The following is a 15838-nucleotide window of genomic DNA, read 5'->3' on the forward strand; positions in this document are numbered from 1 at the left end:
TGCCTTTCCTCACCATCAAGGAGGACGCAGACAATTCCAGCCTTCACCTACCGCCATAGAGCTAAGGTGAGCTGAGAAGGAACTTCTGCTGGCCAGGCAGAGCCCAATGAGCAGAACCAATCTGAGTGCTACTGCACTGAAAATCACTGGATCCCACTGATTACTTTTGAAAGGGAATTTCTACAAGGCACCCTTGCATATATTGAAGAATATTCTTTTCAAATTAACCCAATCTGTTCTCTTTTTTTTTCCTTTTTTTCTTTTATTGGTTTTTGGGCCACACCCATTGATGCTCAGGGATTACTCCTGGCTATGCGCTCAGAAATCACTCCTGGCTTGGGAGACCATATGGGATGCTGGAGGATGGAACCGCAGTCCATCCTAGGTTAGTGCCTGCAAGGCAAACTCCCTACCGCTGTGCTATAGCTCCAGCCCCAACCAATCTGTTCTTTTGAGATTAAAAGTCAACATACCTAAGGACTATTTTTTAAAGACTACGTTACAGCATTAAAATCAAACTAAGTTGTTATTTTAAGCACAAGAAAAGCAAAATTGAAAAAAGTATTTCTGCAATTATTTCACTAGGCAAGGGAATGCTTTTTTTTTACCAAAGTTTAAAAAAAAATGATGATTTCCACTGAAAAGATGTGTGTATAATATCAGATTCTCTCATCTACTAGTAGTACCTAGAATCACTAGGGCTGCCACATTTGATTTCCAGGCACATCCAATTTATACGGGATATGGGGGGGAGGGGGAGAGAAGTAAGGGGTGTTGTTGTTTATCTTGGTTTTCCAAGTTTTGAGCCCACATCTGGCAATGCTCAGGCTTACTCCTGGCCCTACACTAAGGAATTACTCTTTGTGGTGCCCGGGAACATCTGCCCTACCTGTTGCACTACTTCTCTAGCCTCCAAGAGTGTTTCTTATTATATAAAAAGCTAAAGCACAGTAAAAATGTCACCAAGACAAGGTCACACAGTTACCAGAAAAGCTGGGATTAAGTTTAAGGAATATCTTAGCACAGAGTCAAAACATTTAACTATTACCATGGCCCATATAAGATTTCCTTGCATTTTAGAGGGGATGGGGGTAACGGGCTCCCTAGCTGTGTTCCAGCCTGGGCCTTTCCCAAGCAGTTCTCCAAAGGAAGGGGAGTGCCCAGGAATATGGTGCTGCTCAATATTGCCCTGTGATGCCAGGGCCACCAGAGCAAGGCATGATTAGGCCCGCTTTCCTCATTTTAAAAATCCAGATGCGTCTAGTAATTATGTATCTATTATGTTTATTTATTCCCCCAAAGCTATTACTTAAATTGAAGATATATCTTAAAATTAATAACCCTTAGGAAAAAAGTAATAGGGCATGTAACATGTTCTGAATCAAAACAAGCGCTAAACAACGAACTCAACTAACACACACACACACACCCTCACTTAATAAATGTCACTTTAAATAAAGAACCCATTCTCTCATTGATGTCTTGGGTGTTAGAATTCAAAAGAACTATTTATTTATAGAATAGAAACAACACGAATTTATGGGCAAAAAATTTTCACAGTGAAAAGTGAAATACAATATAAGGTGAAGGAAAAATATATGCTATTTCTGACTAAAGAGGACAATATTTAATTTGTTTTGCTGGTTTCAGTCCAGAAAGGAAGGTCAGCAGCACACAATTAAGAACATGCAGGTACAAAAGCAAAAGCAAAAGGAAATCTAGGGATTAAAAGTGATAGAACAGCAGTCAGGTGCTTGCCTTGCTTATGGCCTACCTAGGTTCATTCCCACGTATCCCATATAGTAAGTACCTCAAGCCCTACCAGAAGTAAGACCTGAGCAAAGAGCAGGAGTACGTCCTGAGCACCTCTAGGCATGGCTCCTAAAAATCAAGTAAGTTCTGAGAATACGAATGTATCTCTTAGATCTCGGAGGTCCCACTAAATATCATATATATCTGCATTGGACAATGTGGGCATAAAGTCACCAACAATAATACACAAAACTAGTGAGTAATCTTTCTTTCAGAAGCTCTTTGGTTTCGATGAGTCATAAATGTGCTTTTCAACTATTAATCGGTCTCTAAGTGATCAGTGATTCAATAGACATGAAACACAAAATTGTTCCCGTTAGTATTTTTCACTCAGTTTTGTAAATCCTGGGTGTGCAACTGCCTTGTTTAATGAAGGAGCAGTCATAAGCTCCTTTGTCAGCGCCAAACACGATAAATAGCAAGGAAATAAAGTCTCCCTGGAACCTCAGATAAAGCTAGGATCAAATGAAGTTACTTAACACTCAGACTCCTATTCTCTGATCTGACCAAAACCCAAGAGGAGTAACTGCTGAATTAGACTGTTAAAGGCAACGTACTTTTATACTCAAAAAAAAAAAAAAACCATAAAAAAGGAAATAAAAAAAAATGCTATAAATTTTTCCACAGCATAATGGTACTCACAAAACTTTTTTTCCCTCACATCTACCCTCCCACACACTTATATCTATCAGCATTTATTTTATTATTTTTGAGAAAGAAAATTTATGTTTGATACATAAGTTTAATATATAAACTCCATCTCATAAAGACTGTTCAAATCAATATCACAAAGAATATACATCAGTGAACCCTGAAAGACTGATTGGCAATAATCTCAATCATTATTTATAAGAGTTGTGAAGTCAGGGGCTGGAGAGATAGCATGGAGGTAGGGCATTTGCCTTGCATGCAGAAGGACAGTGGTCTGAATCCCAACATCCCATATGGCCCCCTGAGCCTGCCAGGAGAGATTTCTGAGTGTAAAGCCAGGAGTAACCCCTGAGTGCTGCCGGGTGTGAACCAAAAACAAAAACAAAAAACAAACAAAATAAAAGAGTTGTGAAGTCACTATAAAAATAGAAAACAGCCCTGTAAAGCGATGTGGTGTTATCTTGTGGGGGGGGGGGGGGCTGTGTCATTCCAGGTTTTATATATTGACTAAGAAATAGTACGAAATTATTTTTTAGAAACAGCTTCCAACTACTCTCTTATTTAAAAAATTCTTTCCAAATAACGGATTTTGAAGAAAGAAATAAAACCAGGTCTATATGTGTATAAACAAATATTTCTATGCCATGCCTCATAATCTAGGTAACTACTGGCCACATCAGAACTCAGACTCTGAAGCTGGCAAAACACACCTCTAGCCTCAAAGCCATGGCAGAGAATTGGGATGTAAGGTTACAAGAGTGAGCTCAGCAAAGAAAGCCCAATTCTCCAAGAAGGAAAAACAAGGAGGCAAAGGAGCCCTCACAGGCTCTGCTTGATCCTTGTAGACCCTCAATTATATAACATCTTGTTTCTATAGATTAAAAAGTTCCAAGGTGAAGGGATAGGAAATATGGGGGTTGGGAGGGGACCTGGAACACTGGTGCAGGGAAGAAGGCACTCTGATGGTGGATGTTGTGTTGGAATAACGTACATATGAAAAGTGTGAATAAAGCATTGTAAATCCCAGTATCTCACTACAAATGATTTAACAAAAGTGTAAGAATAGTGTTCCTCTAAAAGCCCTCAACCAAAGTGATGGCAGTGTTGGCATCAAGTTACAGTACTGCTTGTTTCTCAGGACATCCTCAACAGTATCAAAGTCTTCAATCTCAAGCACATACTCAAAGATGTCTCTCTCCTAGAACCAGCAGTGTTCCCAAAATAAACATTTCTCGGGCCAGAAAGATAGTATAGGTATAGCAGAGATGGCCTTTTTTTGCAAGCAGTCAACTCAGGTTCAATCCCAGTATCCCACATGGTACCCCAAGCCCTCCAGGAGTAATTCCTAAGAGCAGAGCCAGGAGTCAACTCAGGAACTACTAGGTGTGGTCCAAAAAATCAAAGTAAGTAAACAGACAGACAAGGGAAGGAAGTCTTACAATTTTAGGGACTGAAGGAATTCCTATCCTTCTAGCTTCACCATGTTGGGGTTCTTACTACGTACTACATTGGTCTTACAAACCGACCCTATAAAAAAAGGTTTCTCTACTGGGAGTCATTTGGCTTCCTTAGGCCTCTTCAGCATATCCCCAAAAAAACCACAGGTGGAAATTATGTAAATGGGGAGCCATAGCGTGAGACTAGGTAGAAAAGGGAGACAACAGAAAAGAAACTAGGTCAGAAAAGGGCTGAGAAACGCTAAAATATCTGTAAGGCATTTTTGCTGGCCTAGCCCCACTTAAAATATAAATAAAGCCTAAAGAAATTCCAAAGAATCATCTCTCTTTCACAGTTTAAAATGTTTAGTGTTTGAGTCCATTTTCCAACCACAGAAATATAAGATATTTAAGAAATTTTACATCTAATTCTTCATTGTCCTAAAGCTACAAGGTCAGTTTATGATTCTACAGGCCTTTCCATACAACTTCAACTAGATAATTGTTCAGTCCTTCATCAATATTTGACAGGATTTTTCTCCCTTTAAAATCTTTGCCCCTTAGCCCTACACTTATTTTCTCTCCTCCTTCAAAGAACTGTACAGTGTGATTGCTCAGTAAAACTGTATTCAACACCCCTCCCTGCCACTATGACATCATCTCCAAGACTTGACACTACATCACCATTAGTTCAATGAGGGAAGTACCGACCACTATGCTCTGGTGAACAAACACATTACTTCGAAATTCTTGAACCACCACATCCAAGAACTCCCTCTGATAAGCATATCAAAATACCATAGCACACAGAAAGCTTGAAATTTAAAAATACAACCTTGCTGTTATCACAATAATGAATCCAATTTTCTCATGCTATTTTTACTGTTTTCCAAATGATTCTCTTCACTCTAAACAACAATTCTTGGCAATCTGAGAGGATCTGGGCCACAGGCAATTTTACAGCTGTGTTATAAACTACCATGGGGTCCAAATGTTGACATCCATTAGGAGAGCAGCTCCAGTGGACTATTCTGAAGAGCCATTACGCTCTACAAATGTCCGGTGCCCACAGACTAACGTGAACGTGGACCAGAGAGCATGACAGCTTCCAAGGACCTATGTCATTTACTACTGTGCGCAAAGCAATGGTTATGTGTTTTAGAGAGAGTAAAGTACCTCTCCATCAAAATCAGTATATGTGTCTATTCCAATAACTTAGTAAAAATTAAAATCATGCTACCATACATAAAGGAAACTTGACAGCATCATGCTTAACCTTTTAAGTACTTCTACAAAGCTTCAAAAGCAAAATTTTCTAAGTCCCATATGTGGTGCAAATTATTGAGACAATAATGAAATCTCTGGGTGGTGTAAACTACACAAACCTTTTGGCTTCTTAAAAAGCTTTACAAGCCAACGTTGTACTTCATTTCAATAGTTAAGTGAGAATAGTATGGATGTGTGGATGATTCTCTCCTTATATAACAACAGGATAATAACCATTAAATCTCTAATACTAATGTTGTTAAATGAAGACACTCCTGAAAGATTAGTACAGATTTTTGTTTTCCATAATATATTCATTGTGAAAGTACTTTTCCCTCAGTGAGGAGTGTAACAAGCTAAACTTAAAATACAAATTGCAACCTTTGAAAAACTCATTATAAATACAGAACCAATTTCTAATAAACTTACCACTGAAGAACAATCTAACCTCATACAGGATTTAGTAAAGGAGGGAGACATAACTGGGTGTGTCTCTGGGGAGTCAAGTCAAAATAGCACATATTCCACAGATGTACAACCAAATTAGTAGTATCTTATTATTCTGCACATTTTTGACAGAAAAAAGAGGGGAGGGGATAATCAATCATTAAGAACACTAGAAGTGGGCCCGGAGCGATAGCACAGCGGCGTTTGCCTTGCAAGCAGCGATCAAGGACCAAAGGTGGTTGGTTCGAATCCCAGTGTCCCATATGGTCCCCCGTGCCTGCCAGGAGCTATTTCTGAGCAGACAGTCAGGAGTAACCCCTGAGTACCGCTGGGTGTGGCCCAAAAACCAAAAAAAAAAAAAAAAAAAAAAGAACACTAGAAGTAGGGCCGGAGAGATAGCATGGAGGTACGATGTTTGCCTTTCATGCAGAAGGTCATCGGTTCGAATCCTGGCATCCCATATGGTCCCCCCGTGCCTGCCAGGAGCAATTTCTGAGCATGGAGTCAGGAATAACCCCCTGAGCACTGCCGGGTGTGGCCCAAAACCACAAAAAAAATAATAATAAAGAAAAAAGAAAAGCAAAAAGAACACTAGAAGTAAAAAAAAAAAAAAAAAAAAAAGAAAGAAAGAAAAGAACACTAGAAGTAAGCCTTCTCAGAAGTGAGGAAAAAGAAACATGATTGCATGATCTAAGGCTGGGAAAGTTAGATCCTTACACTAAGACTAAAATTTGCGTTGAGAAATCACAAGTGAAGGAAATTTCGAAAGAAGTCAATATGGTTCAAAGTTTTAACAATCGTGTATAACTACACCCACATGTTTCAGAAACATGCCTGTGCTTTAGTAATACAACCACATTAATTTGGAGGCTAGATAACTGGAAACCGGAAGACCCCACTTAAGATGTTTACTAACTGTATTCTCTACACGTATATGTACGAGTCCTCTCTGGGGACAAGGCTGACCTCCAGTCTTTGGGAAATCCCTCAAAGGAGAAAGATTTTTTCACCAATTTGATTTTTTAAGCTTAGAAGTGAAGAGAGATACAGCAAACACACCCAGTGCTTCTGAACTCCAACAGCTCTGACTAGGTTACCAAGTGGCTGTTGTGGCATGGAGTCCAGGACACACAAGGAGTAGCAGTCAGTATTTTTGAAAAAGTGGGCTTGTATGACTTCTGCTGAACTGTAAAGTGGGTTTTTCAAGGTAGTTACAGAACTTGCCTTTTAAATAATTCCATATGCTTTAAAAAAAATAACGATCAAGATTGAGGAGATAGTTCAAAGGGCCAGTGCATGTGTTTTGCATGACGGAAGCCTGGGTTCTATCCCTGGCACCATATGGTCCCAACAAGACCTCTGGGAGTAACTCTCAAATACTGTGCCAGGAGAAGCCCTAAGAACTGCCAAGTGTGGCCCCAAAACAAAAAATAAATTACAATCAAAAAACAATAAATCATTAGACAAAACGTGCCAATGTGCAAGTGGGGAGGGGACGGGTGGCCCAGGAAGGCCAAATAACTATCAAGTGATTCATCCCTTAATAATCTATTTCAATAATCTCACTCTGGCTTTTATGCTAGAAACATAAAACATCTGGAAAGGGAAACTATGTCTCTCTTATCTGAATACAAACAGAAAAGAAACAGAAAAGCAGAAGAGAAAATTGTCAGAAATAAGAGAGTAAAATATGTTCTAATACATTTGGATTGTAAATAAATAAGGCACATCAAATGGTCTAAGGGACTTACAAAAGGGCAGGCATGTATTAGCCAATCCACCCTTAATGACAATTAATAAAGTTTGGTCCCTGACACCACCCCTGGGCACAGAACCAGGAGTAAGCCCTGAGCACTGCCAGTTGCCCCCAAACAAAAAAACAAAACAAAACAAAAAAGAATGGAGCAGAACAGCTTACTGTTTTCTAAGTGTCATTATTTGTTTCAAAATAAACTCATGGAGGATTCAAGTCAAAGCATGGAAATAATTTATGGGAGAAAGGAATTAATCGTTACTGAACATTAACAGTATGTCAGTCATCACTGTTCTAGATCATATATATCATCTGACAAAATTCTAGGTGCAAATTAGTCCATATTTAATTGAAGGGTATTATGGATTACTGAGGTTAGGGTAACGCCTACATAAAAGGACCTGAAATTAAACCTAGGCCTAACCCAATTTCAACATAGAGTAAATTTTAACCCAATTTCAACTACTGGGTTCTAACATGACGTATTACTTACATGTCACATTTAATTTTCTTAGAAAATAAGTCAGCTCAACCTGGAATTCAGTTTTATCACAATTCTCAATTCACAGGTTCGGAAAAAAAAGAAAGATCTATCTTTCTATTCCTTCTCAGTTTTTCTACTCAAAGTTCTCCTAATTGAGAAAAATAAATAAAAATATAGCCCAACCACAAATTCACTAGTAGTTCTTCTTTAAAAGAAAATTATGGTATTAACACACACATTATTCCATAAAAATTTATAATTTTATAAAAAATATTGTGTTTAAAAGTTACTATACAGATATGAGAGCTTTATTTTATCATGGTATTACAGAACAATAACATTACACATTTTCCTAAAAGGGATCTGAGTGTTCTTTTGTTCTGTGTTGGGAGATATTACCAACTCCTTTTGAAATATTTGAAGATATTTAAATATCTGGTCAGAAAGATAGTTCAAAAAGCAGGAGCACACATTTTGCGTATAAGAGGCCTGAATTTGATCCCCAAAACTTCATGGTATCCAAGCATCACTGGCTATGGTCCCCAAAACCAAACACTGTCCTTCTCAAAGTCTACAATTAAAAAGTAGACTGAGTAACCATATTGAGGTCTGTTCCAAATCACAGTGATAGGAACTAAAAGTTAAAACAAGTGATGGACTGATTTGGTAAGGAAATGGACAGCTTTTCCACTGCAGAGTTAAGCCTTGGAAATAGGATAGTGGAGAGATTTTGACCCTAGACTACATCTCAAATGCAAATTTTAATGACACTGGGATGTTCTTTGAAGCTTTGTACACTTAAAAGCACTCAAGACATACTCAGGAGGAGAAATGAAAAATTTTACTCATGCAGGTTCTTTTTCTCCTCCTCTTCCTCCTCCCTTGATTCACTGTGATTGTTGCTGTGAGGAGGAGGTGGAGGTAGTGAAACACTTGCTGTGGTATTCACACATTAGCCACAGTGCAGGTCAGTGAGAACCTTTCATTTCATCTCCAGCTATGGCTACAGCACACACTCTGTGGGGGTGCCATGGACTCACACAGAGGAGCCACCAGAAAATGAGGGGGGCGAGGCCTAGGTGGTGACTCTAGGTGTAAAGTCTGCACACTCAGATTCACTCTCAGTAGGCAGGAGCTTTGTTGCAGCTGAGCAATCTCCCATGTGCCAAACACATTTTAAACTAACCCAGGCCTTTTCATTTATTTTATTTTTTTAATACCATCCAGAGCATTAAACAAAATTTTATGCCAGGGGTGGGAGGGAATAAAATCTTAAAAGGAACATAAAAAACTAGAAGTGACATAAAGAAAGTTATGGAGGGTATCAGGCACTTTGGTGGTGATGAAGGTGCATATCAAAATCATAAATATAGGATTGGAGCAGTGGCGCAGCGTTAGGGTGTTTGCCTTACATGCAGCTGAGCCAGGACAGACCATGGTTTGATCCCCTGGCGTCCCATATGGTCCCCCAAGCCAGGAGCATTTTTTTTTTTTTGTTTTTGGGTCACACCCGGCGGTGCTCAGGGGTTACTCCTGGCTGTCTGCTCAGAAATAGCTCCTGGCAGGCACAGGGGACCATATGGGACACCAGAATTCGAACCAACCACCTTTGGTCCTGGATTGGCTGCTTGCAAGGCAAACGCCGCTGTGCTATCTCCCAGGCCCCAGGAACGATTTCTGAGCGCATAGCCAGGAGTATCCCTGAGCGTCACCGGTGTGGCCCCAAAACAAAAAAATCATAAATATAATCGTTATTGTAATCATGTTACATAAATGAAAAGGGCCAGATAGATAGTACAACAAGTAGTGTACTTGTCTTGCATGCCATAGCACCCCATGGGGCCCCCTGAGCCTGCCAGAAGTGATCCCGAGCACACAGGTTTTTGTGATCCAAAATAAAATAAAATAAAATTTACATATACATAATGACTAACACAGCTAAATAAAAACTACAAAAAGAAGCTGTAAAGTTCTTTGTTATAATAAAACGTCAATTTAAAAAAGCAGGTAAATTGCTGGCATTACAAAATGAACGTTACAATAAGGGCTGGAGCAATAGTCCAGTGGGTAGGGCTCTTCTTGCCCTGCATAAAGTAGACAAAACTCCACTCTTGGCACCCCTTGGGATCCCACATCCCCTGCAAGGAGTGACCCCTGAGTGATTCCTGAACACAGAGCCAGGAGTAAGTCCTGAGCACTACCAGGACTTATGGTTTCGGGGGGGGGGGGGGCGAGAGAGAGAGAGAGAGAGAGAGAGAGAGAGAGAGAGAGAGAGAGAGAGAGAGAGAGAGAGAGAAGAGAGAAGAGAGAAGAGAGAAGAGAGAAGAGAGAGAAGAGAGAAGAGAAGAGAGAGTCACAATTAGGCTAAAGCAGTCAAACTGTGAACCAAGATAATATGATCTTACTGTAAAGATTACAAAGCAAGCCTTAACAAAGATTTAATTAGGGGCTGGAGAGACAGCATGGAGGTAAGGCATTTGCCTTTCATGCAGAAGGTCATTGGTTCGAATCCCGGCATCCCATATGGTCGGTCCCCCAAGCCTGCCAGGAACGATTTCTGAGCATAGAGCGAGGAGTAACCCCTGAGCACTGCCGGGTGTGACCCAAAAAACAAACAAACAAAAAAATACTCCCAAAGATTTAATTAAGTGCTTTTCACTCAACAACCTCAAAGAGCTCCACCCCACAGGTGATAGGCATCACACAGTAGTAGTGGGAATGATCTCAGAGATCTTCTAGTACCATAAAATAAGAAGGACATGGAATGTCCTATGGAAATTACTATTTCTTTACTATTAAAATAGTAGCATACTCTAAATTTAATCACAAGAAAACGGTCTCGAATTGAGAAACAAATATAAAGCCTGAGTCTCAAGTAAACCAGTAGGGAAGAAAAAAGAAGGAATAAGAAAATGCTCAAGATATAAAGACATACAAAATTAACTGTGATGTATGACCATGGGGATTTGAATGGGAAGTAAAGCACAGGGCACCTACCAGATGAAGATTTACCAAGTGCTGGTCTAAAGGAATTTAAAAAAACAAAGGGGAGATTAGAAATCACTGCTATAAAAAAATATTCTTGGAACAACTGATAATATCTGAAATGAACTAAAGATTAAATAATGGTTTTTGTCAGTGTTAAATATCCTAAGTTTTGTGATTGTGCTGGGTTTTTTTGTTGTTGTTTGTTGTTGTTGTTGTTGTTGTTGTTGTTTTTTGATAGTGCTGTTTTTAAGAAATGTATCTTCGGGGCTGGAGAGATAGCACAGCAGTGTTTGCTTGTAAGCAGCCAACTCAGGACCTAAAGTGGTGGTTCGCGTCCCGGCATCCCATATGGTCCCCGGTGCCTGCCAGGAGCTATTTCTGAGCAGACAGCCAGGAGTAACCCCTGAGCACTGCCGAGTGTGGCCCAAAAAAACAAAAACAAACAAACAAACAAACAAAAAAACAGAAAAAATAATTTAAAAGAAATGTATCTTCGTCTTTAAGAAATGCATGGCTAACTGTCTAGAAATTTAAAAGAGTATCAAACTCAAATATGCGTATCACTCAAGTGACTGGATAAATAAATTTTAAAATTTCACAAACCCAGGGGAAGGGCAATTGAACGGAAAAGCAATCCCATAAATAAAATAGAAACTAGATACTGATACTGAAGATAGTACAGACAGGAGGTAAGGTGCTTGCCATGTATATAGCCAACCCATTTGACACCCTGGCACCACGTTTGGTCCCCCAAGTACCACCAGGAATGATCCCTGAGTACAGAACTAGGAGTAAACCTTAGGCACTACCATGTGTGCCCCAAAATTAATACAAGTATATTAGACAAAAAGTAAATAAATCTATTGGTGACTATGAGTTAAAAGATAAATAAGTTCTCTATTCTATTCCTGAACTATTCTAGCATAGGGGCCGGAGCAGTGGCGCAAGCGGTTAAGGTGTCTGCGTTGCCTCTACTAGCCTAGGACGGACTGCAGTTTGATACCCCGGCATCCCATATGGTCCCCCAAGCCAGGAGTGATTTCTGAGCACACAGTCAGAAGTAACCCCTGAGCATCACCAGGAGTGGCCCAAAAACCAAAAACCAAAAGAAAAAAAAAAAAAAAAAAAAAACCTATTCTAAGCATAAATTATGTCAACAGGAAAAAGTTATATGCAATTTTATTTTTTAAAAATTCACATGAGGGGCCGGAGAGATAGCATGGCGGTAGGGCATTTGCCTTGCATGCAGCAGGACAGTGGTTCAAATCCCAGCATCCCATATGGTCCCCCAAGCCTGCCAGGAGTGATTTCTCAGTGTAGACCCAGGAGTAACCCCTGAGCGCTGCTGGGTGTGACCCAAAACAAAAAAAAAAAAAAAATTCATATGAAGGGGGCCAGAGACATAGAACAGCAGTAGGGCATTTGCCTTGCATGCGGCCAATCCGGGAGGGACCCAGTTCGATTCCCAGCATCCCATATGGGCCCCCAGACTGCCAGGGGCGATTTCTGGGTGCAGAGCTAGGAATAGGCCCTAAGCACTGCTGGGGATGGCCCAAAACTTGATCAATAAAGTTTTTTTTTAATTCACATGAAAACTTTTAAAGTATAAATTCCCTGAGTATTTTGCAATATTCTTGGGTTCCCTCCAAATCACTCCATGCTATTTCTTCTCTTACCTTTCTAATAGATTGTGGATTGCTTTGAAGAGCAGCGTCCTACATTCATAGGAAAGACCGTTTTCCCAGAGTCCTTCTTCCACAACTGAAAAAACAAAACAAAAACAAAAAAACCACACATAATCAAATTATGAAACAGCAAAGTAGAACATTAAAGTAAACTGAAAGAAACTTTTAAAACACTTTATTCTAAAGCAAATGTAATAGACTATTATAAATAACTAACCCAATAGTGAAATAAAGAAGTAAAATAGTTGCTCAAAGTTTTAAACTTATAAGGAAGAATATATTTAAATTTTTAAATTTTTCCTATTAGGCAGATATAAACACACCACTCATAAAGTTCCTTCCAACTTTGGTTAAACAAAGTTTAGCATCTACTAAAATTTTGAAATTAATTTTTCTAATTAGTATCATTAGAATACTAATTTCGCTGCTGTTCTATTTAAAAGTAAAAAGAATGTCAGAAATAAATACTGTGTATATGACCAGCAAGAAAACCTAGACCCAACAAATTATACAGTGCATTTCTTTCTATTTTTTATTTTAATGTAGTGGGCACACCTGGCAATACACAGTACTTACTCCTGCCCCTGTGCTCAGGGATCATTCCAGTGGGGGCTAGAGGATCATCTGTAGTGCCAAGGATTAAATCTGGGTCAACCACGTCCAAGGCAAGCCCCTTACTCACTATAACCATCTCTTTGCCCACCTCTTCTCTTCTTTCAAATTTTTGAAGGTAACATATAAATAGAATTTTAAGGAAATATTTTTAGGCTGTATGTCAAGAAAGTAAGCTTTATTAGTTAATTAGTTCATAACTTCATTGAAATTTGAGTTTGGGAGATACTGTATTTGTCTTTGAAATATAATATAGAGAGAACCCAACAAACATTGTTCCATATACTAATATGATGTTCCTAAATATATAGAAAATGTCCTGGAGAAGATAATCTTATAAATTATATCAGTTCAATTTAAGAAATTTCCCCCTCTTTTTTACTTGTTATCTTGACAAAGGCATACAATGGGAACATTTTGACTGTAAAATAAAACATGAAAAATCCACAACACCTGTACAATAGCAATGGACATCTCATCTCAAAACTCATCCTCATATTTTCCAAACATATAAAAGTCAAATCACTGTGTTTATATTCATGGGGGGGAGTGGGGGAGTGAGGGAGAGAGAGAGAGGGGGGGGGGAGGGAGAGAGAGGGGAAGAGAGAGAGGGGGGGAGAGAGAGAGAGAGGGAGGGAGAGAGAGAGGGAGGGAGGGGGAGAGAGAGAGAGAGAGAGAGAGAGAGAGAGAGAGAGAGAGAGAGAGAGAGAGAGAGAGAGAGAGAGAGAGAGAGAGAGAGAGAGAGAGAGAGAACGAGAGAACACATTACAGGAAGCCAGTGGATGGTTCCATATACAGTGCCTGGCAAGCAAGTGGGATGGCAAGCATGGTGGGGCCCACAGCCCAGAGTGTGCCCCTGAGAATATATATGAGTACACCACAGAAACACCCAGTAAGGGCTACACTGAAATGTGTACAGGCACCACTACTAAAGCATGGGACCGCTGGAGAGCACCGCAATCAAGTGTGCAAGCACTTAGACAAGCAAGTGTGTAGCCTCTAGTGAGCATCACAACCAAACATGCGTTGAGTGCCTGCACCCAGTATGTGTGCTGTTCCAGTCATCACAAGGCCAACGTGAACAGAGTTCCAGAAGGATAAAAACATCAAGTCAAAAGTCAACAACGAATCCATTTTTAGTTTTCTGGTGAAACATGATAGTTTTTATTGAACAAAACTTGTTTACAAAGACATAAGAAGAGAGAAGAAATACACTCAGGCTTCTCCAGAGTAGAAAAAGGGAAGCAAAAAGACACTGAAGAAACCAAGTTGAGATGGGAGTTCATGGGAGAACATGGGCTTGAAGTGTTAGGGTTGCCTGGAAAACCCCAAAAATCTTAAGTACTAAAGATTTGAACATTTCACCAAAGAAAATAAACAGCACAGAAAAACATAAAAAGGTGCTTAATCATTAGTTATTAAGAAAATGCACTTAAAATCACAATTAGACATCCTCTATTGGAATTGCTTGTAAGAAAATATGAAAATATTACATGCCACTGAGCATACAGATAAACTCAAACTCATATACTGCTAATGGGAATGCAAAAACTGCACAAATCCTTTGGAAAGCTGACTTGGCACTTTTTTTTTCTTACATAAACAAGGAGATAGTTTCAAATGGCTAGTGTGAATGTCTTATGTGTAAGAGGCCAGGCCTCAGTGGCCAGCTCTGCATGGTCCCCTGAGCACCACAGTAACCACAACAAGCACATACTTGCCATATAGTCTAGCAGCATTCCTCACATATATATACTCAAGTAACAATGTGTTTATGGCCAGAGAAATAGAACACAGGGTTTAAGCGCTTGCCTCGTACATGGAAGACCCTGGTTCAAATCCCAAACACCAAATAAGGTCCCCAGAGTACCTTCAAGAGTGGTCCTTGAGCTCAGAGATAGCAATAAACCCTGGGATAGTGCGGGGTTTGGCCCAAAATGTCTAGCCCAAAACAAGCAAACACAAAAAAGAACAAAAAGAAAAAAATCCTGTGTTGACATGAAAACCTGCAGCAAGTTTTTAAAGGGCTTTCTCTATCATTGCCAAACACCAAAAATCACCCAAAATTCCCAATTGAATAATGAAAAAATGGAAAGAAAAAAAAAAAAAAACCTGGGGCCTGAGAGATAGAACAGTGGAGGGGCGTTTGCCTTGCACACGGCCGACCTAGGATGGACCTGGGTTCAATTCCTAGTATTCCATATGGTCCCCTGAGCCTGCTAAGTGCAAAACCAGGAGTAACCCGAGTGTTGCCAGGTGTGGCCCCAAAACCAAAATAAAAATATAAATTAAATGGCAAGATAGTTTTAAAAAAGAAAAAAAAATCTGCAAAAGGATACTACTCAGAAACCAAAAGGAATTAAGAGAAATACACAAAACCAGAAGTGAATGTCACAAAGGTACATGGAAAAAATAAATAAATAACTCAAAAGACACATGCTATTTTTGATTCATTTATATTATATTCTAGCAATGGCATGAATATCATGTAAATGGTCGACGATTTCCAGGGATTCTGCAAGCTGTAAGTGGTCAGTACCAAAGGTACAAGGAAAAAAGTAAGAGGGGATGAAAATTTTTTCACACTGTTCTTGATTGTGGTCAAGGTTACATAACTGTGTAAGGATAATTCATTAATAACCAAACCCTAACTTCCACATATAGCAGATATACTTGTGAAACATACTTTTACTTCATGTGCAAA

The 15838-nt window shown here is 39.4% G+C and overlaps 1 protein-coding gene across 1 annotated transcript in view; it reads right to left on the bottom strand.

The window, feature by feature from the left end:
* The window catches only part of MED13L (mediator complex subunit 13L), a 135893-nt gene extending 123298 nt beyond the window's left edge, over positions 1-12595 (bottom strand). Inside the window, exon 1 of the mRNA XM_049788762.1 lies at positions 12514-12595. The gene's annotated coding sequence lies outside the window, so the exon portion shown is untranslated. The remainder of the gene's footprint in view (positions 1-12513) is intronic.
* Between the last annotated feature and the right edge of the window lie 3243 nt (positions 12596-15838).

Source organism: Suncus etruscus, chromosome 15, assembly GCF_024139225.1.
Source record: "Suncus etruscus isolate mSunEtr1 chromosome 15, mSunEtr1.pri.cur, whole genome shotgun sequence".
Taxonomy (NCBI): domain Eukaryota; kingdom Metazoa; phylum Chordata; class Mammalia; order Eulipotyphla; family Soricidae; genus Suncus; species Suncus etruscus.